This window comes from Dermacentor silvarum, chromosome 11 (genome assembly GCF_013339745.2).
Source record: "Dermacentor silvarum isolate Dsil-2018 chromosome 11, BIME_Dsil_1.4, whole genome shotgun sequence".
NCBI lineage: Eukaryota > Metazoa > Arthropoda > Arachnida > Ixodida > Ixodidae > Dermacentor > Dermacentor silvarum.
In genome coordinates this window covers 13,322,754-13,346,610 of record NC_051164.1, presented here as the reverse complement: position 1 = coordinate 13,346,610, position 23,857 = coordinate 13,322,754, and the positions used below count along the sequence as shown (strand labels likewise).

At 46.6% G+C, this 23,857-nt stretch overlaps 1 protein-coding gene across 2 annotated transcripts in view; it reads left to right on the top strand.

The window, feature by feature from the left end:
- LOC119433950 (ELAV-like protein 3) overlaps positions 1-23,857 on the top strand; it is a 171,750-nt gene that overhangs the window by 20,321 nt on the left and 127,572 nt on the right. The window contains exon 1 of one of the 2 annotated variants that reach the window (XM_037701241.2): positions 18,341-19,319. The exons of the other annotated variant lie outside the window; for it this stretch is intronic. The gene's annotated coding sequence lies outside the window, so the exon portion shown is untranslated. Of the gene's footprint in view, positions 1-18,340; positions 19,320-23,857 lie in introns of those variants that run through there. 2 annotated transcript variants of the gene reach the window in all.

Sequence of the window (23,857 nt, the reverse complement as noted above, 5' to 3'; positions counted from 1 at the left end):
CCCTTCTCGTCGGTGCCGCTGCCCACGGGCCCATTCCTCTCGGTCGTCCTTGCCCGGAGAGATGCGGAAAAAAGGAGCACGAAGAGCAGGACGAGGAAAACTGGGTGGAGAAGGGAGCGATGGGGGGAGCGAGGCTTAACTTCGGCCGAGGGCGAAAGGACCGTGTCCCGGCGTGACGCGAGAGATATTGTCCGGGCGCGTGAAATATCGGCGGATTGGGCGTCACTGCTGCGGCCCCCCTTTTCCCTCCCTCTCCGCACTCGTTCCTCCTCCTCCTCCGAAGCTGAGATGGACACCTTCCCTGCCTGCCGTCTCTTCCTTCCGCCCACGCGTCGCTTGTTTCGAAACCCTCTCCTCGCCCGCCTCTTCTTGGCCCCCTTCCGCGCTCGTCGAGCGCCCTGGTTCTGCGGGACTAGCAGTCGTCTTGATCCTCGGTCCCTGTTTCTCTCCCTCCTCTTCCCTCGCTCGCGCCGGGCACCTACGCGGTGTAGCGCAAATGTCGGTGAAGCGCAGACCGCCGCGGACTCTCTGGCCAGAGGAAACGGAAGTTTGAGGGGGGGGGGGGGGGGGGAAGGCAAAAAAAAAGCGAGGGGGGAAATAAATGACCGGAGAAGGGCGGCAGAACCCAGTCGGCCCGACGATGTCGATCTTCGAAGACTAAATCCCCCTCCTTACTGCGTATTCCTTGCGTCTTTGTTGTTGTAGTTCATGTTTTCGTTTTTCTTCTTTGCTAGACAGTTTGAAAGACGGTGAAGCCGAACCCGTAGGCTAGTCGGACGACGTCGGCCGTGTGTTCTTGTGAAGTTGGTATTGCGTATAAATAAGAAAAAAAAATGTAAGGCGTGCCCAATGAGAGCCATGGACCGAGAGGCCAATGTGAATCAAAGGGAGAACGCCAGACGAGATGCAGCGCCAACGGTGCGTGCGGCCCCCGTCCTTGTCCTTTTCCTGCATTTCCCGGGTTTGCTTTCCTCTTAATATTTCTTTCTTTCGTTTCGTTTCTTTTTTTTTTAAGAGCGGCGTTGCCCTTGATGGCTCTTTTCGTAGTTTCGGCCTTGAAGCGTCGCTTAGACTCGGCCTCGAAAGGGAGAGAGCGTGGAACGAGCGGCGACAGCGTAGATGGCGAAGGCGGAGCTATTCGTTGCCGAGCTCACCATCGATTCTACTCGGATCGTTTATCGCGGAGAGTACACTTTCTTTGTTTACATACACGCCTCCTTTTTATCATCTTTGATACGCAGTCCCCGAAGTTCCTCGTTCTTTTCACCATCGACGAAGCGTCTATAGATTATATAGTCTACCACTATCCGCACTCAAGAGTTTCGCGAGAAAAAAAAATGGCGCGGGGTGACTTCAGTATACGTGCAGCTGTTGACGGGTTCCTGCGTGCCTAAAACAAGGCGGAGTGAAAGGGCTGTCACTTCTCCTCCAGCATTATTATAACGTTATGATTCCTGCGCTTTCTGTACGCATAGGAAGCCAACTGCTCCAGTCTTGTTATCGCGTTCAGAAGAAGCTTGAGAATAAATGTCCCCCACGCCGCAGAAAAGGCGGCTGTGAACGATTTCACTTACGCACCGTTTGGCTATGCCCCAAGAAGATAAGTCCGAGAGGAGCACTTACATCTACATTCCCATTTCCGACAACCCTTTTTTCTTTGTCTTGACCAGTGGGAAATAGTGCGGGAGTGTTCAGCGAAAACCGAAGATAGCAATCAGCCCTGTTACATCGAGGCTTGCTAGCTTCTATGTAATGAATTTAGATAGTGTGTAAACGAAAGGCGAGAAAACGACTTTGTAGTAGCAATTGTATTAATCGTTTGTAACCAACAGTAATTGTATTATAATTAGTAATTATAAAAACAATCACTAAATAATTACAATTGAACGCAAAGCATCGGATGCTGATTGTCACAGTGAAGTGATAGCTTCCGGTTAACATACCCAGATATGCTGCTAAAGCACTAATGGGTTAGCTGTACAAGGTTAATGTCGTGAGACGTGTGGTATCTGTACCGCATATGGACGCATAGTAGTGCCCTCAATGGGTAACGGGTTCAGCCTCAATGGGTAACGAGACGATATAATCACGCTGATGGTATTCGCTTTGTAAGTACATGTATTTACACCGTCGGATAATTAAGTTCTAAACTTTATCAAGCGTCATTGTTCCGAATCACGTGGTATTATAGCACTGGTAATCACACACAGCATAGTGAACGTCATCAAGGAACTTTCACTTGTCACGTCGGTGCACTTACCTTCCCTATCTTAAACAAAATGGTCAATGAGCTTGAGCTGTTCCTTCGGCTCTGAAGTCATTTACAGCGGCAGGTGGAAGGCTATCACAGTGGACATTACCATTTCATGAATAGTGATGAGGATGCAATTCTGTTAACTACACGTAATAATGCATCAAAAGCATGAAAAAGAAAATCCTGCAGATTCCACGCCCTGTGGGAATCGATGTTATGCGAAGCTGTGTTAGCGGAGCCTACCAAGTTAACGTTTCGACCATGAGAGCACCAAGATGTAGGCGGCTGTTTCATGACATACATGACACGCATGTCATGAGATTCATCTATCATTTATGTCCCAACCCATTTCAGTGGTTTTTGAGTGTTAAATCATGACTTGATTTACAATGAAGGTATTTGGACCCCTCAGATGCAATTTCCTCCTAAACTAAGTCTTTTCTGGGCACAAAACAAGCGTTGTGAGGTTTCTGTAATGGTATTTAAACAGTCGATGCTGACTTAGTATTTGCCTTTAGCATTCCTTTAAGCTCCCCGGCGGTTAAAACTACTTGGGAGTCATCTACTACGGCAAGTATCTGTGTTGCATTGGGAGGTTAAAACAAATGAGTCATTAAATCAATCACTCAATCAATGAGTCCATTAGTTAGTCGTATATGCACAGAAAACATTTCATCGCGACGAAATGCCCATCCCTGTGTCGTAAAAATCAGTGCATTTAAAACGCGTTTTTCTCCCAACTCCCAGCGTTTTTCTCCCAGCTGCTAGCATTCCGTTAGGTTGGTCCTATATGCGTCCGTTATGTTGGGATTCCGTTATGTTGTTCCTATAGGTTTTATTGCGGCGTCAGTCTGTGCCCCCTTTTTCCAAGCGGACACTCGAAGCGGATTTTGCCGTGACCGTGTTCGTCGCCATGAGGTTCCGTATCAAGTCCAAACACAGTAACATCGTCGCCGCGAACCGTACGCTGTATGTGCGAGTGAAAGTTTGCAAGGGTCAGTCGATGATCGCGGCTCAATCTCGTGCGCGCGAGAGAGGCAAGCGGGGCAGAAGCGCGCCGTCTTCGTCGCGCGCGAGGCATGATGGGGGATAGGGGAGGGAAGAAGGGAGCTGCGTTCTACACCGGCGGTTGCTGCTTACGGCGCGGCCGCGCGGGCGCCGTATCTTGAAAGCGATCTGCGACATGCACAAAGTGCACGCCCGCGCGGGCCACATCTTCAAAGTGATCTGCGATGTGGACAAAGTGCAACTAGTTCCGGTAGAATCGTATGCGCTGTGCTTTCGACGAAGAAAGCACGAAGTTCTGTTGGCTCGCTGCTGCTCCAGCGCCTCCGCACTCCGCACTACAGCGAGTTCTCGCGGTCATTGAGCGAGATTTGTTCATGTTTACCTGTACATGCGTTACACCATGCTTGTTAATTTAGTTTGTAAGCGAATGTTTAGAAGCTTATATGGCCGATAAAACTACTATCCTTAGTTCGTCTACTAATTAGTCTACGAATTTGCTATTGCAATCGATGCTTCGCCTTTCGGGCGAAAGTGCGATATTCTTTTTCGTGCATTAAAGACGGTGGCCAAATCGGCCGACTGACCACTCTTGACTCGTATGGTACAGACTGCACAGCGTGAGGAGACGAAGGAACAGCCAGGAGCGGGAGAGGACGGAGTGCTTACTCCGTCCTCGTCTGCTGGCGCTGCAGGTACTTGGAATATGGCGCCAGCTAGCGCAAAGAACCGTGTTAATGGCAGTTGATTAGGGTGTGTGATGAGGTTATAAAACATTTACGCCTAAGATGAGGCAGTTGACGTAAGTGAGGAGTTACTAGAGATTGTTGCGCGATGCGTTCCGCTTGAAATAGACAGAATAGACAATAGCGATGATAATGACGATGATGATGATATTGGTGATGATGAATAAGGACGAGGCTGTGCTTATTTGTCTGCGTACAAGTCCTCCGTGGCTGGGGTCTCGATGCCTTCTGTAGAAGGCCCACTACCCTTTTAACCACCATGGTGTTATAATCCCCAACTTGTACGTATGCTCTGTAGGCTACGGGCTCTGTGACCACATGCGACGACATAATACGGCAAAAAGGGCAATAACCTGGACCAAAAATTAAGGAACCGCGAACGATACGGGCGCTGTGTCATCAGTTCATTCATTCATTCATTCATTCATTCATTCATTCATTCATTCATTCACTCATTTATTGCGCATACCCTCAGGATCAGATAGGCTAGACAGACGGCAGTGGGTTATAAACAATACAAATACAAAAGGCTCTTATACAATGTTAGCTAAACATTTATTAAATTAGTCGTATCAATGGTTGCAATTGTTGCGAAAAGGTGGTTATACTCTTCCGCTGTGCATGGTAAGGTCTGCTGCAAAAAAGTATTAGTTTTGCATAGTGGAACACCAGCTTACCGAGAATGGTTTAGTTGAGAAATACAACAAGGAGAAGAGATTAGTTCATCGGGAAGGCACTGGTGATAATATACTTTATAAAAAAAGTTCTAAAAGAAGGGTTTTACGACGAGATGAGAGAGGTGGTAAGGTTAGACTGGATTTTATTTCACTTATGCTTGAATTGCGGGTGTAATTAGAGCAATAAACTAGACAAAATTTCATTTCATTCTAATTTGTCTTATGTCGTCGTACCAACAAGCTTGGTCAACTACCATTTTCCACATGTCTGTGTAGTGAATCCTCAATGCGCGCGTACTGCGTTGTTTCTGTGCCTTTTCTATGCATTCATTAGTGCTGTTCGCCGTCCCCCAGAGTTGTGTATCCAACCAGGCACTTCCGACGTTTTCTTTAAAACGTGTAGCTAACTATCTGCGTGACAATTCGATTTGCGTGTTACCGGCAGATAAAGAAGGCGGGTTCTGTGTGCTCTCAGAAGGGAATTTTTCTACAAGAGCTGGTCAGGCAATTTCCGCCATTTTCCGGCTGCAGGATACAGTATCCTTAATAAGGTAAAAGCTAATGCAGAGAGCATAACTTGGACAAAATGTTGAACATTGCTAGCAGCAAACGAGACAACCTCGAGGTGTTTTTAGCGCGTAAATGCACAAACCTCACGCACCGTTGAGGGTTATTGTATCTGAAAAGGACACTTGGTAGAAGTGTACTGCGCTGTTTTTACAAGCCAAGCTAGCCGTTCTACAAGTGAATGACCCGTTTTTAATACGTTACTCCGATGAAGTGATTGGCTTTTTGAAAGACAACTCCGATCGAGGCTTCCACGTCTTTTCTGTCGATTTCAAGGACCTGTACTACTCAATCCCTCACAATGACCTGCTGTCAGCTATTTCGCAGACGATTGATAAATTTGGTGCTACCCGTTTTCAGAATATTGCTGGGCTGTGAAGTAGCCAATTTTTAGAACTTTTGAGCTTTTGTCATCAACGTTCATTACTTGGGGGGAATGATACCATCTTTTTGCACAAGAACGGGGTATGCATCGGTTCTTGCATTGCCCCGCTCCTCATTTATTTTTAGCTTTCCTAGATGTCGTCATGTCTGTGAACCTTAAACCGACAAATGTTTTCAAAATATTTCGCTATGTGGACGATTTTTTGTTTTGTATTCAGGGTTCTCCGGCTGACCTTGAGGCTGAGGTTTCCTTTCCACAGTGGTGGCAACAGTCAAAGAATGCCTTGCCCTCCTTGACGTTACCCACGAGCTCCCACAGAAGGACACAGAATTGCTAACCTTTGCCTAAATAATGCATTGAAAAAATCGTGCCACCATTCCGTTTTTTTTTCTTTAGCTTTGCTTCTCAGTGCAAACGGCTTTCGCAGGCTGGCTACCCCTATGGCCTTACAAGTGTCAGTAGCAGAACGGATTCTAAGAGAGTTTGGAAAAGACAACCAGCACGAAGATAATCTTACAACTACTTGGGGCATGGCAAGCATTATCCCTTATATCCACACCGCCTCACAATCTTAAGGAAATCACCAAGCGAGCGAATACTCGTGTGGTGTTTTCTGCCCCTAACAAACCTATGAGGATTTGCAAGCTCACTAATCCGAATAAGGAGACCCGCCGTGGCTGCTAAGTGGCTATGGTGTTGGGCTACTGAGCACAAGGTCGCGGTTTCGAAGGGGGGTGAAATGCGAAAACAACCGTCTACTTAGATTTAGGTGCACGTTAAAACACCAAAGGTGGTCCAAATTTCCGGTGTCCTCCACTACGGCTTGCCTCGTAATCGGATCGTGGTTTTCGCACATAAGACTCCATAATTTAATTTTCTAAAACCGAATAAGGAGGCTCCTCCTTTCTGTGATAAACAACATGAAAAGAAGTTTCTTAATTGCACACATTGTGTTGTTTATTGATTTCCACTCCAGAGATGTAAACGTTACGTCGGTCACACTGGCCGATGTCTGAATGATAAGCTGCGCATGCGCTCACAATATATGCTCAGAATGTCATTACAGCCGGGCGATTTCTTGCGCAGCACTGCAAGACGTGCGGTTTCAAGCCGTATTTAGAAGAATACGTCATCGTAGGTCGTAGTCACAAGAGAAATCGTTGAAGCGAAAGCTGTCATAGGTCTTGGCCATGCATGTGTAAGCTCACCTTCATTATCGCTATCAAGAAATGAATTGGCGTATCTCGGACTGCCGCCACATGCTGTCTGAATATGTTTTTGCATGGTTGTTTTAGTTTTTGTTGTTTTTTTGGCTTGTCCTTTCATGGTCACATGGTTCGCTGAGTGTATAAGTAACCTTCTGAGTCACGAAAGTCACCATCATTTGGAAGTTAGCGCTCCTCACCCTGTTCTCCGGTCCTTTTCATTACCCCTTCTACCTTCCTTTTCGTTCGTTCTGAGCTGCGCTACACGCTTAAAAGTTATCCAGCCCAGCTTATTTTTAATGATACTCTCAGCCTTTCCTGCTCACGTTTTGGACAGACGTGCTGCATATTTTCTAATAAGATGGCACGCTCCGCACTATCATACACCTCAGAAATATATGCACTATGTATATTTTCGTATTACGTGGTCATGCAAGAAACTGTCGAAGTGGTTTCTTTCTGTTCATTGCCTTCATTTACATTCCCAAGACGCGCGACCTCTTGGCGACAAAATACGAGCACTGTCGCAGGAATTTCCTAATTGAATTTCGAGAATTTTGTATACGCAGATAGGAGTCGCTGACTATTTATTTTATTGACCTCCACTTCGACCTGGGGCGCTCCGACAAGTGTTATATCACGCCGCAGTTACAGAATAGAGAAAAAAAAAGGGGGAAAAGAAAAAAGCTCTTCATTTTCTTCCGCCCTACCCTCGGAGTCGTGTTTGAAAGCAATTCAATATGCACAACCGTCTGTCGCAATGGCCACGAGCCGAGTCACGAAGGGGCCTCGGAATCCCGAACGACGCCGCGGTGACAGCTGGCGCCAATGCAAACGCTAACCGCGCGCCCTCTCGCCAGCACTTGGCCCACAATCCTCTCCGCGGTTCTGGCCGTTTCTGCGGGCGCTCGGTTCACGGGGGAAATTGTTCCTAGATGGCTCCGCCCGTTCGAGACAGCGCAGCCTGTGTCAGGACGGCTTTCGGACGTTTACAAATGGACGCAGCGTGCGGACGACACGGGAAGAAAGCGGCCGAGGAGGAGAAAAAAAGAAAACTTCATTATCGCGTTCTCATTAAGGCCCCGCAGTATGCCCTGTCTCCTGCCCCAACACTCTGCTATGCTTGTATCTCTTTCTTTCTTTCTTTCTTTCTTTCTTTCTTTCTTTCTTTCTTTCTTTCTTTCTTTCTTTCTTTCTTTCTTTCTTTCTTTCTTTCTTTTATTTTTGCATTTGTAACGACATATTCGGCGCTGATTTCGATTCGTTCGTCCCTGTCGACAGCGCGATTTCTCTTTGCTCGTTTCTCGCGCTTCTTTCACTTCGTTTCAACCTCCCGACTTTCGGAGTCCACGCGCGCCCGAAGCGCGATGTCAGCCGTACCGCGCGCAAAAAGTCTGCAATTCCCTTTCACTCCGCGTAGGCCCTTGCACGAGGCACCGGCGTGTCGTCGGCAAAAATTTCGTTGTAACGCTCGGGCGCCGGGCGAGAGTTAGATTGGCGCGGGGGCCCCGGATAATCGTAATTTTCGAACTGTCAAAAAGTAGAGAGAGCGAGAGAGAGCAGGAGAAAGGAAAAAAAAAAATAACCGTCTCGCCGAGAAGCAAAGGCGAGAACTTGAACTGCGGCGAAGCGTACTAATTGGGCCGACGAGGCGGGAAATTAACAGAACTGTCGTCGCTTCGTTGTCATCGTGGTGGACGGCCATGTTGTACAAGTATGGCGGTGTCGTGTTGTAAGCTCTCTCCCGTATGACCCTGTGCACGTCAGTCGGGCCGGGTGGGAGATAAGGCGGTGCCCTTATTATCGCGCCTTCCCTGTTTCGCTGCCTCTTCATAAATATGGCGTTCGGGAAACACGGCCTACGCATTTGAGCTCTGCAAGTATAATGAACGTAAAGCAAGCAATAGCCTGCCCGTATGCAATAGAGGGGTAGGAAGCATCTGATAATAAAAGCAGAATCGTGTCAACCGTGAAATCACATCCGAAAACTAATTATGAGTTGAGGAACGTTTCTTTTATAACTACGCAGATAAGAACAAATTGTGGTGCCCGAACGAATCAGTTTCAGTTAATAATTTTTCCCTAACATTAACGAAGACATTAAACAAGCTGATTAAGACTGGACTTCATTTACTAAATACAAAAAGGCTGTTACACAGTGACTGCTGTTCAACGGGAAATTGTGAATGCATGAGCTGTCTGTGCCGCAGGATGGTGCTGCTGAATCTGTGTTGCTAATAGTGTTGAATAATATCTCCTCCGCCTGTGCTCACTTTCTTGTGAAGCAGCGTTGCTGTTGACTATGAAATGATCGGTTCAGTGGGTTTGATGTTCTCAAGCAGCACATAATGGAGGGGTTCGGCTAATGTTGACCACCGGGTGCTGTTTAACGTGCGCCTTTATTAAAATATACCATCGTTGTCATTCGGCTTCCGTTGAAATTCAGCCGCCGCGATCGGAAGGCGAACCAGCGATCACGTGCTCAGCAGCAGAATGCCATAGCCCCTGAGCTTCTGCGGTGAATTACTATGAAATGCAATGACTGTTCGCAGAGGGATGGGCCCCGTGAGGCACTTTTTTCTTCACCCTCCTCTTCAAGTATGCATGCGCTCATAATATTTGAACACACTGCACTCTACCCTTTGCGTGAAAAGTTGACACTCACTTTAGCATACGCTAAAGAGGAAGATGGCGAAAGCCGGCACGCTTACGAGACATTCATTGAATTTGTTTGACATTCTCCTCTGATTGTGTTGTTACTCCATATTACTTGTTTTCTCCCACCTAACGCCATGGGTTCGCGTGCCTTAATTAACTGTACCTTAATTAACTTCACCCTAATAAACACCGATGGTAGTGAGTTCGACTCCCACCAATGTTCCGTAATTAACTGTGCCTTAATTATCATCACCATAATAAACACCAAATCAGTGAGTTCGACTCCCACGAAAGTTCGTGTGTTCGACTATCAATGGGGGTGCCATCAATTTTGGGGCGATTGAATTTTGATGCCATGACGCCGGACGGTGAAATTTTCGACCCACGAGCCATCTAAGGCTTTCGCCTTAATAAACTCCTTTATTCATGACACTTAGCTGTTCCCCCTGTCGCTCGCTAGTTGGTATATGATTTCGTTTTTCTTCGCCATCTCTTTTGTGTACGTAGCTACGTTTACATGAACGTGACGAAGTCGAGGTGAAATCCGTTCGTCGGGTTCATGCATACTCTAAGGGGTCACGCCGAGCGGGCATCGACGTGAGTTCGGTGCCTGCAATGCGTGGGTTGATTCGTCCAGCCAAGTTGGCAAGATGCATGAAAATGTGGTCGCGTCGGGCTGCGCCAACTCGGCTGCTGACTTGGCCCACTCCCGTCGAGTTCATCTGCACTTTCCTATAGCGGGTGTTGGTTTTTTTTTTCTTTTACAGTGAAGCTGTTTATGGCTAGGGTCCCGTGAAATGTTCATGTGTGCGAACACAAACTCCGGTCTCGTGGGCTGATTCCAGAGACCGGGCTGATAGGGTTCACGCGCAATTGCACATAACCCTGTGGACTTCGGGTGGTGGGCTCCGGCACCTGTAATACGCCTTTGAACTACCCTTGTCACACCTGCGACCCAAAGAGGTCCCAGGCCCAAGGGTTTTAAGAACATAATTTTTTATTATGCTATTTACAAACATCATAACGATAGGGTTACAAAACCAGAAGACTACGGAATAAGCTTTATACAGTAACATTCAAACAATGAAATGGCTAAATACATTAGTTAGTGTTGTTATATAAAAGGCTAAAACTGTAAAGGTACATAACTTAATATAATTGTTCGGACCTACGATCGGATCTTAGCCCAAAAAGCTGACCAGCGTCAGCCGTGTCTGTACTTTCGCATCACCCTCTCTTTGTCATCGTTCCAAGCGCTTGCCTACCTAGTTTCCTTCCGCTCTCGCGTGGCGGCGGTGCCGTCGAAACGTTACGTCAATATTCGGAAATAGATGAGGCATGTGTATGCTGCAGTAAAGATCCAGAGACCACTCGGCACATCCTAATGGAAGGTGACGGGATCCACCGAGTGAGAACCGCAGATAACGTGCAACTCCCAGAAGCGCTTGGGTTTAAAGTGGAAGGAAACGTCAACAGATCAGCCGTAGAAATAAGCAAGAGACGATTAGAGTGCTGGTCGAAAAAAAAAAAGCAGGGAAAAGGTGAATACGACTTGATCTCTTAAAATTATAGGTAGCGGTACAAGGTAAATTTTTGAAAAAGAAAGAAAAAGAATAATTAGAGGTATACGAAAATGCTAGATAAAAAACATGTATAGTATGCCTGAATAAATCAAGCATCCTAGGTGACTATTTGTCGCCGCCCCGTTTCAAAGGGGATGCCAATAAACCATCACCATCATCATCATCACGCGCGTCTAGGTCCTCCGGCTTCTTGGGGTGGCAGCCCCATTGTCCACGCTAATGTATATATATAATATATATATATATATATATATATATATATATATATATATATATATATGTATATACAACAGAAATAGAAGTTTCCGTTCGCTTGGTGTTTTGAGCACGATCTCCATCGATGGTGTTTGCCGCCCCGCCGCCGATGATTGCAAACTCGACTCTGTTCCTGCCGTCACTCTTCGTAGGTGCGTTTCTCCTCGGGAGTCCGGACTATAGGCGAGTATAATGGAAGTAATGTAATAACACAAGTGACACGAGAATGTGTGTGCGCACCTATCTTCACGATGACAACCTATCAAGACATAAATATGTTGGTATCTTTGGTAAACATTGTGTGCCACCTGTGTGTCGTGTGCTAAACAGCTTCACTGGTCATCCACCTTAACAGAGTGGAATGGCTCATGATCTTTTTTTTTAGACAATACAGATTTTTATAAAAAGGCTATAAGCGCAGCGATGGTAGTGTCTTTGCAGACGAGTTCCTAGGCGAAGCGTATAGGCGAACCGTACATGCTTTACCGCTAATGACGTGAGCTTCAGACGACTAATTAGCAAAAAATTAATTTTTCGTGGTGCCTTACTAATGAAATGGCGAATTCGAAGGCAGTGACATTTTATTGCACCCTCACCCTGATCTTTCAAAGATCTATAAAGTCGCACCTAATTCTAGATAATATACAATTTCATTGGTCAATCCAGGCAATGTCAAAATGGAGTGCCGTGGGAGAGCGTAAAAGGCGGCCCCGCTATCATATCAGACCAAATTATTATTATTATTATTTGATTTGTAGACATATACACAGGAAAGAGAAAGCGAGAAGCAAGGGTGGCAACTGCCACCACAAGGGTCACAACGCCTGCCTACTCTTCGGAAAGGACGAGACAAACATAGAAGGAAGGAGGGGAGGAAGGAGGAAAGGAAGAGCGAGATGACAAATCTCAAAGAATAAAGTAAAACATACAGTAGGGCCCGGCCCGTGAATACAAGCGTGAGAAAGTTGGAAATCGAACGTCTCGGCCAGTCGCGGCAGCCACTGATACGGCACGCTTTGCTTGGCAGGCCTGTGGCGCTGGCTGGCGGGTTACGATTAGTCGTGGCGTGCTATCAAACTTCATCCCGCACTTCTGTACGGGGCGTTTCCGTCTGACGCACAGCGGAATGCGCTGTCTCGATATTGCCTCGATTGAGCTTTGGAATTTCTTGAATATCTCGAATCGGGTACGATGCTCAAGATTTTTAAAAGGTGGGTGCGCATGAATATGCCACTGTCTCCAAATCTGCCATTTAAGACAACCGCCCCCAAGGCACTGATAAAAAAGGGAAAAAAAACTAATTTCCGTTAATTGGTCTTCTGAAGCTCACGTTTTTAGCGGCAAAGTGTGTCCACGTCACCTTGGAACTCGTATGCGAAACCGCCTGGTTCCCTGCATCTGCATACAAAAATCTATATTTTCAACAAAAAAATATAGAAAAAGAAACACCCTGTACATTCGCTTGTAACGGTGAAGAGAAAGGAGGAAGAGAGTCGAATTATTTACTGCGCGCACAGGCCAATTAAGGAGCGTATTACATCACTATAACGGCCATCAGTGTCGTTAGGTTACTGCAGCTACGTTTGCGTGAACCTCGCAAAGTCGAGGGGAGTCGGCTTGTCGGATCGTAATGCAGTTTTGGGGGGTTTGCGCATACGCTGTGGGGAGTTGGGCCGACAGAGCATCAGGTCGGGATGACTGAATTCGACGGCGATGGGTCGACTGGTCTAGCGAAGTGCGCATGAACGCGGTTAAGTGGGTTTATGTTAACCGGCCTTGTCACTCGACCCGCTGGCGTCAATGAGCACGCTTGACAGTGGCCGAATTAAATAAACACGACGTTCCTTTCTGAGCGGGAGATTTTCTTTCCTCTTCTCTCCTGTTTAAGGTAGTGAACACATGCACGTATCTATGGTACTCCTCAGTTCTGGCTTACCAATCGTTTGATGTACAATTCGTTAGAAACAGCTGACACGAGCGTATACAGGATAGGGGTTCGGAGTAATAGTGAATGTCAGCTAAATTAGCTGGTGCTTGTTTCACGTGTTTTTTAGACATTTTCACGCCGGCGCTGTTGAAACCGAAAATTGAGCATGCAAGTTAATTGTGATCTCACTTCTAGAACATGTTAGCGGATGCGTTCTAAGCGAACCGGCCACTCTACTGGTTCACCTACCAACGTGCACTATTCGTCTCTCTCTCCTTTTTCTGTGCTTCGGTCATGCCGTGCGCGATTCTTACGTCCTGTTCAGCTCTTCTTAATTACCTCTGAATCCCGCAATGCATTGGGCTTCTTTAAAAAGTTTGTTTATTAGTAAGTGTTGCTCCGCTTACGGAAACACAAAATCAACGCTGCAGGAGTGCCTAATGTGATGCCTCCTGGCCACCTACAGATTTTACAGTTCTTCTTTTATGCAGTATTTTAGAAAACACTCCTTTTTTTTGTCCTGGGCTGCAGTTTTCTATAAGTTTTTCTTTTAATTTCTTGTTCTGCAAGGAAAATGTTTTCGTACCAACAAGTGTAGAATTATGCTGTCCGAGCTATCAAAAACCGTTTGCGCTGAATTGCTGTTTCCCTTAACTATCGCCTGTGAATCGTAGGCGGTACGTTGTGTGAATTTGCATTTTTTCTTTGGTGTAGCGTATTCAGAACGCCGGTTATTATTATAATTACACGCGAACGTAAAGTTGCATACGTTGGTGACAGGACATTTGTTTTTTTATGTATAAGAAAACAAAACTTCGATAGGCTACATACAATGGAGGCGAAATGCAAGAACGCTCGCGTACACTTAGATTTAGGTGCACATTAAAGAACTACAGGTGGCCACAATCCGGAGTCCACCCACTACAGCGTGCTTCCCAATCAGATTGTGGGTTGTGCACGTAAAACCTCAGAATTCGAAAAGACTGCATAATTGCGTCAGTGCTACTGAACTGTACGCTCACATATTGTCAAGCTCCTCCGTAGAAGTACTGCTCAAGAAGAATTGTAACCCTGTGTTATACAAGTGTTGATTATCGTAAGCCACACTGCATTGTTATCGAAGCAAATCTTAAGGTGGACGCGGAATACAGATAACTTAGTGCTGGTGTAGTTCTGTATTATATTACTTAATTATTTATTTATTCGAGCAGCCCTGCCTTATATACATCAGGGATAATAACAAAAGTGCTTAGGCAATCATTATACTCCGTCATAAATGACAAGAAAGTACATGTGACTACAAATGTGGAAATCAAGCATTGCCTACTCCGAAATACCTAGATCCGCCTAAAGAAAACAGCAGAACTGCTGCTACAAAAGCAAGTATCGAGCAACTATTTCAGTCTTCGGACTCTCACCTATACGTTTCACACCAATTTAGAGAGATGACAATCGACTTTATTTCCAAGGCATAAAATGTGCGTGATTTCGCATTCACCTTTCGACATAGCCTGTGTACGCTCGAATGGGTAAACATAAACTTTGGATGACATTAAAGTTGCGACCTGTATGGTGCATAAACGCACGCACACGTTTTCCTTTTCTTTTCGTTTTTAAATAAAACCGTCTTGTCCGTACGTTTCCTACGGCTTTTCCTCCTCACCAAAGCCCATAATTGCGCGAACCGGCCTTCTCGGTCGTCTAAATGTCACTAATTAGTTGAAAGGCTTGGCGGAAAGCAACTTGCTTATGCCGCAATATAGCTCGTGCTGAAAGATGCAGTGGAAACACCGATGGATGGGTGGCGTTTATTGCACAACATACGGAAAACATTACAGAAACTGCCCCAAACTTCTCCAACGAAGTGCAAAATCGTTTAACCGTTTGAACAAGATGTGCACAATACCGGGGGAAATCGAGAAACATTCAGCCGTTGAAACACATTTTCACAGTAGTGCATAGCACCGGGCAGCGTTTTAAATGTTTTAAATAAGTATCTGCTGTCGCAGTAACTCATTGCAAGTAGCGTAGTGCATTATTCGAGTTTGATTTTATTGACTATGGGTGCTGCTTGGGCATTTCTGCATGTGTGTGTACATGTTCGCATCTGGGTGTGTATTATTCAGCAATTAAAGCTGACGTTTAGGCAGTCAAGGCTGCGCTTGTACAAAAAACGCAATGGTGTTAAAGTACTTCGAAGGGCAACCCCCGGCCTCCGAATAATTTTACCTATATATATATATATATATTGCTCAGTACTGCCTTTTATGATTAGTTTTTACCCCTTCTGGAGGGCTCGGGTAGCAGCCCGTCCGGTTTCTGAATAAAGGTTTACTACTACTACTTTTATGCTCCCGCATATGTCATTTGTCCCGTGGGTGTAGAAAGTGTTTTGGTATTTCTTGGAGATTTATGGAAAAGGCGGAAGTTATCTGCATAATATATTGTAATGTGCAACTATCAAATAAAAATAATAATCAAGAAACGCCATTATTTACTTTAGAAGACATGCAGTAGCTGAGAAATGAAGTCATATCTGCATAGCTGAATTTATTAGACTGCGAGAGCTTTTCACATGCCCGCCTAATATTCTCATGAAAAATGAGTTGGTGTTGTATTACCTCGACCTGCTAAACGGACTGTTTTTCGGATAGTCTTGACGTAAATGTCACTCCACTCCGTAGCATTGAGGGCGGATATCTCGGATAGTGGAGCTAGTCACGATAGTGCCTCTTAAGCTGACGAGTCTTCACCACTGCTCGGGTTTAATTTAGCAATTTCAACATGGGTCCTAAAGTGAACAACTGAAATGGTAATTAGCTGGAGTTTTTTAAAGAGGTAACTGAACATCGCGAATGTTCGCTTTTTCAGGTAACCTGGATGATCAGGCAGAATTGCGCTGTACTTTCGGGGGAGATTAAAAAAGAGACTGATTGAAATTATAAAACAAAAAGACAAGGTACGCTGGAATTAGACAGCCAAGGACAACATGGAGCAGTGTCATGCCTTTTATGTCTGTTTTTTGTATGATGGATAAATTGGTGAATATTTGACGGCTGTCATTTGGATGATGTCGTTCGTCTGTATCCCTGCCCAGAATACATAGTAACACACATTTGAAGCACTTCGGCTAGAAATGCCATGGGTGTCCATGTATTTTGATAAACACAAAGGTGAAATAGTTGAGTTATTGTATATCTCTGCAAAGGTTTTCCTCGTGCTGCGGATTTTAACATTATAACGGTGAAGACGAGGATGATGATGGGGATTTCAATGATGATTATGATAATTATGAGATACGCCGCAAACACAGGCAGTAGAATGTCAGACGATATTTCAGATATTTGAGTTCTGAATGTCAGACATTTTCAGAACTACCGATAACAGGTAAGTGGTTGGTGACATTACTATCAAAAGCACAATTATTACGACATTTTATTCATAAGATATGACAGGATTGAAGACATTGAGTTTTGATGAACGCGCATTCTCGTGGACGATAGGAAAATTAAAAACCCAGAAGATATGCGGTTTCCGAACATACCGTATTTTCTCGCATATAACCCGCACCAAAAATTGAAATAAAGTGCTTAAAAAGTGGGGGTGCGGGTTATCTGCGAATATTCGCGAAGGGAGGGGGTGGGGGTCGGCTTCACTGCAACGCGCGGCCTGCCGTGCAGAGTCCGCATTGTCCGCATGCCTATCGACATCGACGTGTGTTAGGCCAATAAGAGGCCAACACCGGTTATTGCCTGATCCACATTCATAGTCTGGTTAGACGCTTTTTGGCATGGAGGAAGAAAAATGGTTTTCGGTATGAGTGTGCTGTGCTTTTCGCACGCTTTTCACACGAGTCAGGTGCCGTTTGTGTACGCCCAGTTTGCGCAGTTGGCCAGCCAGAAGCATCATGAATGTGTCTCGGCGGCAGTCTTTCACTGTGAAAGAGAAACTGAAGATCATAGCTGCTGCTGAAGAAATCGGCAACAGAGCTGTTGCGAGATGGTTCCGAAGACGATAACATCTTCGAGAGCGGCGACGAAGCCTCGGATGGCAGCAGTGAATCGACGGCACCGCTGACAACGTTGCGGTGGTCGTTTTGAAATAAATTTGTTTTGAAAACGAAATGATGGCTGCGCATAGTTGTAACTTCCTAGTCCTCATTTTTTCGGATAAGCGTGTGGGTTATTTTTTTATTTTTTGTGGAGTTCAAAGTTAGGGGTGCGGGTTATATGCAAGGGCGGGTTATATGCTCGAAAATACGGTATGTGCGCGGTTGCAATGTCATCATATATAAAGAACGTTTAGTTGTGCGCCGCGTAAATAAAATACTCCCACTCGCTGCAATGAGTGGCAACGAAGCTCGCTTAAGTACACCGAAGTTTTCCTTTGCCAGTTTCTTCAGGAGCTAGAGAGCTTTCGAAACACCGAACAAGACGACGACGCCCAGCGATTGCCAGTCGGTGCGGGCGAACAAGCGTTCTGGCTCGAGTCGGTGTCTGCCGGAGAAAACCACTCCCACCGCACGCGCGCTCTCTTCTGCCCGTCTGCTTCGGAAGTAGCAGACGACGATGAAACGACGCCGATGAAAAGAACTCCGAGAGCACGGCGCGAGGAAGAACAGAGCGCAGGATGAATGCGGAGGAAGGAAAAAGAATAAGAAAAAGTGAGGAAGAGGAGGGAGGTTCCGCACGAGAGATGCGAGAAGAGAAAGAGGAAGGGCTCGATAGAAAGAGAATGAAAGATGAACGCGCTGGAGAGGAGGAGGGCTGTGGCGGGAGCCGCGGTGCGCGCGGCGCCCTCGCCCATCGCTCGTGGGAGTGCGCTCCTGAAAATAGTTCCCTCGTGCTCGGCTTTGAAAACCTACGAACGAGAGCATTTTTAGCTCCTTGGCGCCGTTCTTACGCTATTCCCCGTCATTAGCAGCGTCGACAAAATTTCACGACACCATTGATTCTACCCTGGAACGCGGTTACCGACGCGATCGCGGAGCGCTACCTCAGTGCCGGTGAGTGGAGCGGCTCCCCTTTTATCGGGCGCCCGGCTCCCGGGTTCCGTCATTTAGTTGGTACGGTCGACGGAACGTCGGTTGTGTTGTGTTCTGCAGTAGACACGTCGGGGTACACCGGTTTCGTTTTTTCTTCTGTTTTTTAGCTCCGTTTTTTCTCAGTCTATCTGTCTCTCTCTCTCTCTCGATCTGTGTCTCTCTTCTATATCGGCTTTTGCGTTCATCCCGCGTGTCTGAGTTGCCTGCCTTTTCGGCGCCAAGTTTTCCACCAACATCAGCTCCGGGAGAAGAAGTATCAACTGAAAAAAAAAAGGAAGAAGAGTGCCCCTCCAACTTGCCCGATTAGTTTTCTTCATCACTAACAGAAAAAAAAAAAAAGAACAGCAAGAGAGAGCAGGAGAGAGAAAACTTCACCCGACCTACAAGTTCCCCATCCAAAGTCCTCACCTCCCTGTGTGCTATTACGGTGTGCTTTTTCAGCGTCGTCTGCTATACAGCGCAAAGAGAATCGTCTGCTTCGTCGTCGTCTTCCACGCAGGACGTGTTTGTCGTCTGCTTGCTTACTGCGTGGTGATTGGACGCGTGGCCGTCGTCGCGTCGTCTGCTTCGTTACGAGTGTGCAGAAGGCCTCCCCCACGAGTACGTCGCTAGCGCGAAAGAGTTTGAAGAGAGCGAAGTACGCAGCGCAGAGGTCCAGCCTCCGTCAAATCGCTTTTGTTGCACAAGAGAACGCACAAGTTCCACGCCGCGTGGTCGCTGCCCCACCCGCACAGACAACCGGAGGTGACAGAAAAGAAAACAAAGCCCTTGTTTGCTCGCTCAGCAGACGACAAAGGTCTAATCTCGCGAACCACCGGGATTCTCCGTGAGACCAGCTTCGTGTTCACGTGGCCGAACCTTCGTTCCTTTTCCTCCAACTGGTGATCGCCGACTCAGAAGATAATCCGCGCTCAACAACTGTCCTCCCCTCGGTATTGGCTACTCCAAACACCTCATCACCACGACGAGTTTCGCTTGGGTTAACTCTTCGGAGAGCGGTCTTTCGAACCAAGGTGAGTGGTCTGTTCCTGTTTCGCCGCGGCTTCTGTCACGCATTTGCTCTTTCACTTCTCGCAAACCTCGTTGTAAAGACAACTAAATAATGTCTGCCGCAGTGCGTGTCCTGCTCACATGCGCATAACAAAAGCGAGGTAGTCGCGTTTCCAACCTACGTCAAACTATCGCCACGCGTTCCCTAAAATGGGCTTGCGTTGATGGCGTGTTCCCATCACACTAGGATTCACCGCGACGAGTCATTCGATTTTGCGTTACGCTGTCTTCCCGTCGATGCCATATTCAGTTGTTTCCCTACGCGCTTATTTCTAGCACGAAATATTTCTCGAAAGGCTTTTTGTAAGTAGCAGGACAAGCTGCATATGCTAAACTTACTCCGTAGTGCCCGGTATACCCTATTTCCTTTATGCGCTTTTCCCGTGTCAAAAAGCCGCAACCACATCGACGCCTTATTTATTTGTAGGAGCAGTCAAAATCCTCGCGACTGATTTGTCGCTTTGTTCAGTTGTCAGCGCTTGTTTCACTGCAACTTTCACTAAAATGCGTTAACAATTACAAAGAGCATAAGGAAGCAGTTCATTGAGCGCGAAACACTGGATACGCGGTGTTGCTACGTTACGAAAAGTGTTCTGCGTCGTCTAGTCAATATCAAACAGTGGCAGCCTTACTAAAAGAGAACGGTGTAAATAACTATCGATTGCCGGTGCCGGCCTGTCTTCAAGCCTGCCGCGAAAAGCTGTAAACAGTGACTGCCGCTATAATTGTCTTCCTTTGGAGAGTGCAGTAGTTTGCCAGTACTTGCCCGCTGCACGGCGTAGCGCGACAGTATCGCACCACGCCACGCGCCCCATCGAACCGCGTCGATGCTGAGTCAGCGTGGGACGCGTTCCTTTGTTCCCGAAAATCCCGAGGTCTCCCCCTCCCAGCGTGCCACGCGTCTCACCCGCATGGTCCGCAGTCGACGACAGCTGGCCGCCGCTTTTATTTCGTCTCCCTTCGCATCGTTCGCAAAACTGAGGCCGAGCGCTTCGAAGTGTCCCGTTCCCGTTGGCAACGTCGGTGGTTGTTGCCGGCGTGTCTCGAAAACACGGCGCCGCGACCACGTTTTTTCTCGCCGTGGAGCGCCGGCTCCAAGATGGCTTCTCCGCACGGCGTCGCTGTAGCGGGAGGAAGCGCACGCTCCCGTTGCCCTCCCGCTTTCGCAGCGCGCCAGGAACGACGGGAAGGCCGGTCGGCCACTCGCCATTTCCTCCCCCGTTTTTTTTTTCCTCTTCTTTCCTGCTTCTTCCCTCAGGTTCTCTCTTCTCGTTTGCTTTCCGTTTTCGCGCTAGATCGGCCTCGTCGAGTCCTCCTTTTTTTTCTTCCCCTTTCGTGTTGCTCTCCCTATATTTTTCGATCGTCTGCTATAACGCGAACGCGCTCGCTTTTTCTCTACCTCCTTCGTCTGTTTTTTGCCCGCCTGCTCTGTTTCGTCGTCTGTTCCTGTCTATCGTCTGCCATGCCACCGCGTCAGTGCTGTGCACTGGGCACTCAATCTTGCTTTTTTTTTTCTTTTCTTTTTCTTGCGTTATTCGCTCTGTGTGCGCCTTTTCAAAAAGCTAACAGCGCAGCGCACGCGCCATGTACGCGATGCTAAAGCGTTCTGGCGGCTATTTGTCATCCTTCAGCGCTCGGCAGTCTAGAGAGCTCGCGATGTGGCCGGGACGCATTTTGCAGCCGCCCTTGCGTTTGTGTGTGTGTGTTGCAGTCGGTTGCCTTTTCAGGCGCGAACGCATGCCTGGATCGTCCCCGGGCCAGTGTGGATCCGCTGTCGGCCAGCGGCTCAAACCAGCTTCATTTTATGGAAAGTACACAACAGCACGGCTCCGTGTACTTTTCGACGAACGTTACGCTGTCCCCGCGGTCTCGCGCCGATGATGAATTCGCGAGATCCTTTCTTTCTCCCCCCCCCCCCCCCAACCCACAGCCCCTCCTCCCGAACCCGCCTCCCTTTTTTATATTCGTTCTTCTCAACCTACAACTAAAGCCATCGTCTCTACCCCGCGCTATCCTTTGTTCGACGCGCACCCCCTAACGCCGCCGCCAGCGCACCCTCGCGGACTCCCCGCACATTTTCGTTGTGTTTTCGCGCGCTTTACTTTTTCCTTTTTACGTTTCCTCTTGCTTTATCGCGTTTAGAAGTGTGCCGGCGCCATTGTGCGTTCCCCAGAAGATCAAGAAGAAGAGAGAATGTAAAGATTAAAAAAAAAAGAAACAGGTTTGCCCAAAGGTTGTGCGCCTGCTTGAATGACGCTTGTTTCGTTTTTGGCGAGCGCGCGCGATTCCTGGTCGCGTGCTTTACTTTCATCGGTGTGGGGGCCGTTCGGTCGCATTTACAAGTTTAGCTGCCACCGCCGGCAACAGGGCCAGGTACCGTTAGGAGCCGCCGTTTTTTGATTCGCAGCAGTCGCGGTGCGAAGGAGAGGAGGGTTTTTCTTTTGTGACGGCGCTGCTTTAGACGCTGGTTTTGATTTTCTTTCACCTCGGTTGGGAGAATACACGAATGGGGGCCTCCGAATGGCTCCATTTCAAAGCGCTGAAATTCGGCTGTAACGGTGACTCGGCGCTGGCGCTGCTGCCGGAAGGATCATGATGAAGTGCTAACGCGAGCGTCGAAAATTTCGCGAAGCGCTATAGAGTCCGATAGGGGAGCAAATTTGAAGAAGCTTCGGTCGCAGTTCGTCAACCTCTGTATGCCATTGAGGGGCTGCGTTCGCAATTGTGCAGCCCAAGATACTGCATCAAAAGCAAAAGTACTGATGAGAACGTTGTTTTAAATGTGTCGAATAGACCATGAAACTCCTTTTATTGGACCTGTGCTGCGAGTTTAGATAATATATGTTCATTGTTAGAATAAAATGAGCAGGAAGGTTGTTCTCGATCTACGTATGTCGTCGTGTATAGCGTGTTAAGTTCTTTCATTGTTTCCTTTTTTAATTCAATGTTTCATAGCAAGCGTATTCTTTGACTGGTCAGGTAGGTTCCTTTCAAGTATGCTACGCATGTTCTAATATCTGGCGTTCGCGTACAGAGCTCTCGCAAAGTCTACATCCTGTAATTTTGATCAAATTCATCGAAGCATCGTAAATCCCAACCTGTTTGGCAGCTGTGCGCTTTTCATGATTCTGGATATACAAGAAATGTGCTGGGATGTTATTATTCAATGGAGAGAACTAATTGACGCCTGAAGGGAGTACACAGACTCCCTTTGCGATTGGAGCCTTCGTCCTATTGCAATTTTTCTCCCGCCTACCAGCTACTCTTCATTTCTGCTGTCCTGTAAACTTACACGGTGGGCTTTGATTCTTTTAATTCTCTAATTCTTTATTTGCAGACTTAGAACATACAGAAATACCAAAGCTGGTTGGACCCATAGCCATAGGCTAGTTGTGGGTCCAATGAAAACTAAATTATAAGTACAAAAACAAGTGAGATACATCACGTGCATACACGTATCCATCTTACACCTTTACGTAGCACGAGCGTACAAAAGAAATGCGAAATAGTGAAAAGCATGTTACGGTATTAAACATTTCTAATATACGACACTAGTTAACAAGAGGATTGCAGGCAAATTCCTTCATTATTATGACGGTTAAAGCATACATTATTAATCTCGAAAAAAAATCTAAACAACAATGAGGCATGGTATTTTTTTAGCAGGCTTCAACGATTTACGAAAACAATAAAGGAGATCATGATTGTTCACGTTGAAATGGGTTATTCAGGCTAAGCAAGTATTGTTTAAGCACGGAAAAAAATTATTTGCTTGTTTTATTTCTGCTGGTAGTTTATTCCAAATTTTTGACCTTGAAAACTGAAGCAAACGTTGTCCGTAAATATTCCTAGTTGGAGGAAGATTAAAATTTCCGTACGTTTGGTTTCTGGTCGCTCGAGAGGATGTGTAAAATATCGAGATATGAAGAGGCAGGTTGTTTTTAACAATATTAAAAACACACGAAAACACATCAAACACAGGCAACATATCTAACACACATTTTTATTTGAGGTAGGACACGTGGCTACCTACACAAACGCACACAAAATAAATGGCAAGCTGTCTTAATCTCAAGTGTTTACGTTCACTGACAGGTATGTTTGGCAATTTATTACACATTACACGCAAATTGTTAATTCGTTGAATTACTCAATCCAATGCGTATTTTATCTGGCGATATTTAAATTATTCAGCGCCTTTTATTTACCCCACGTGGTCGACTTCATGTTACAAATACAAGGTTGGGGCGCATTCACTTCAAAGTTGACTGCGTTTGCGCGCGCTACCTAGCGATCTGCGCTGAACAAAAAAAAAAAAGAAAAATAGTCTGAGCCGATATTTTTGGAAAGAAAAATAAAGTAAGCCATGCCTCACGGCCGCTGCCGCATCGCGCTTCTTCAAGAGGCCGACGTGTTTCTGTAGCGGCCCCTGATATATTTACTCTTTTTCTTGTCTTTTCTTTTTATTTCTTGTACTTTACGCGCATTTCCGACAGCGCAC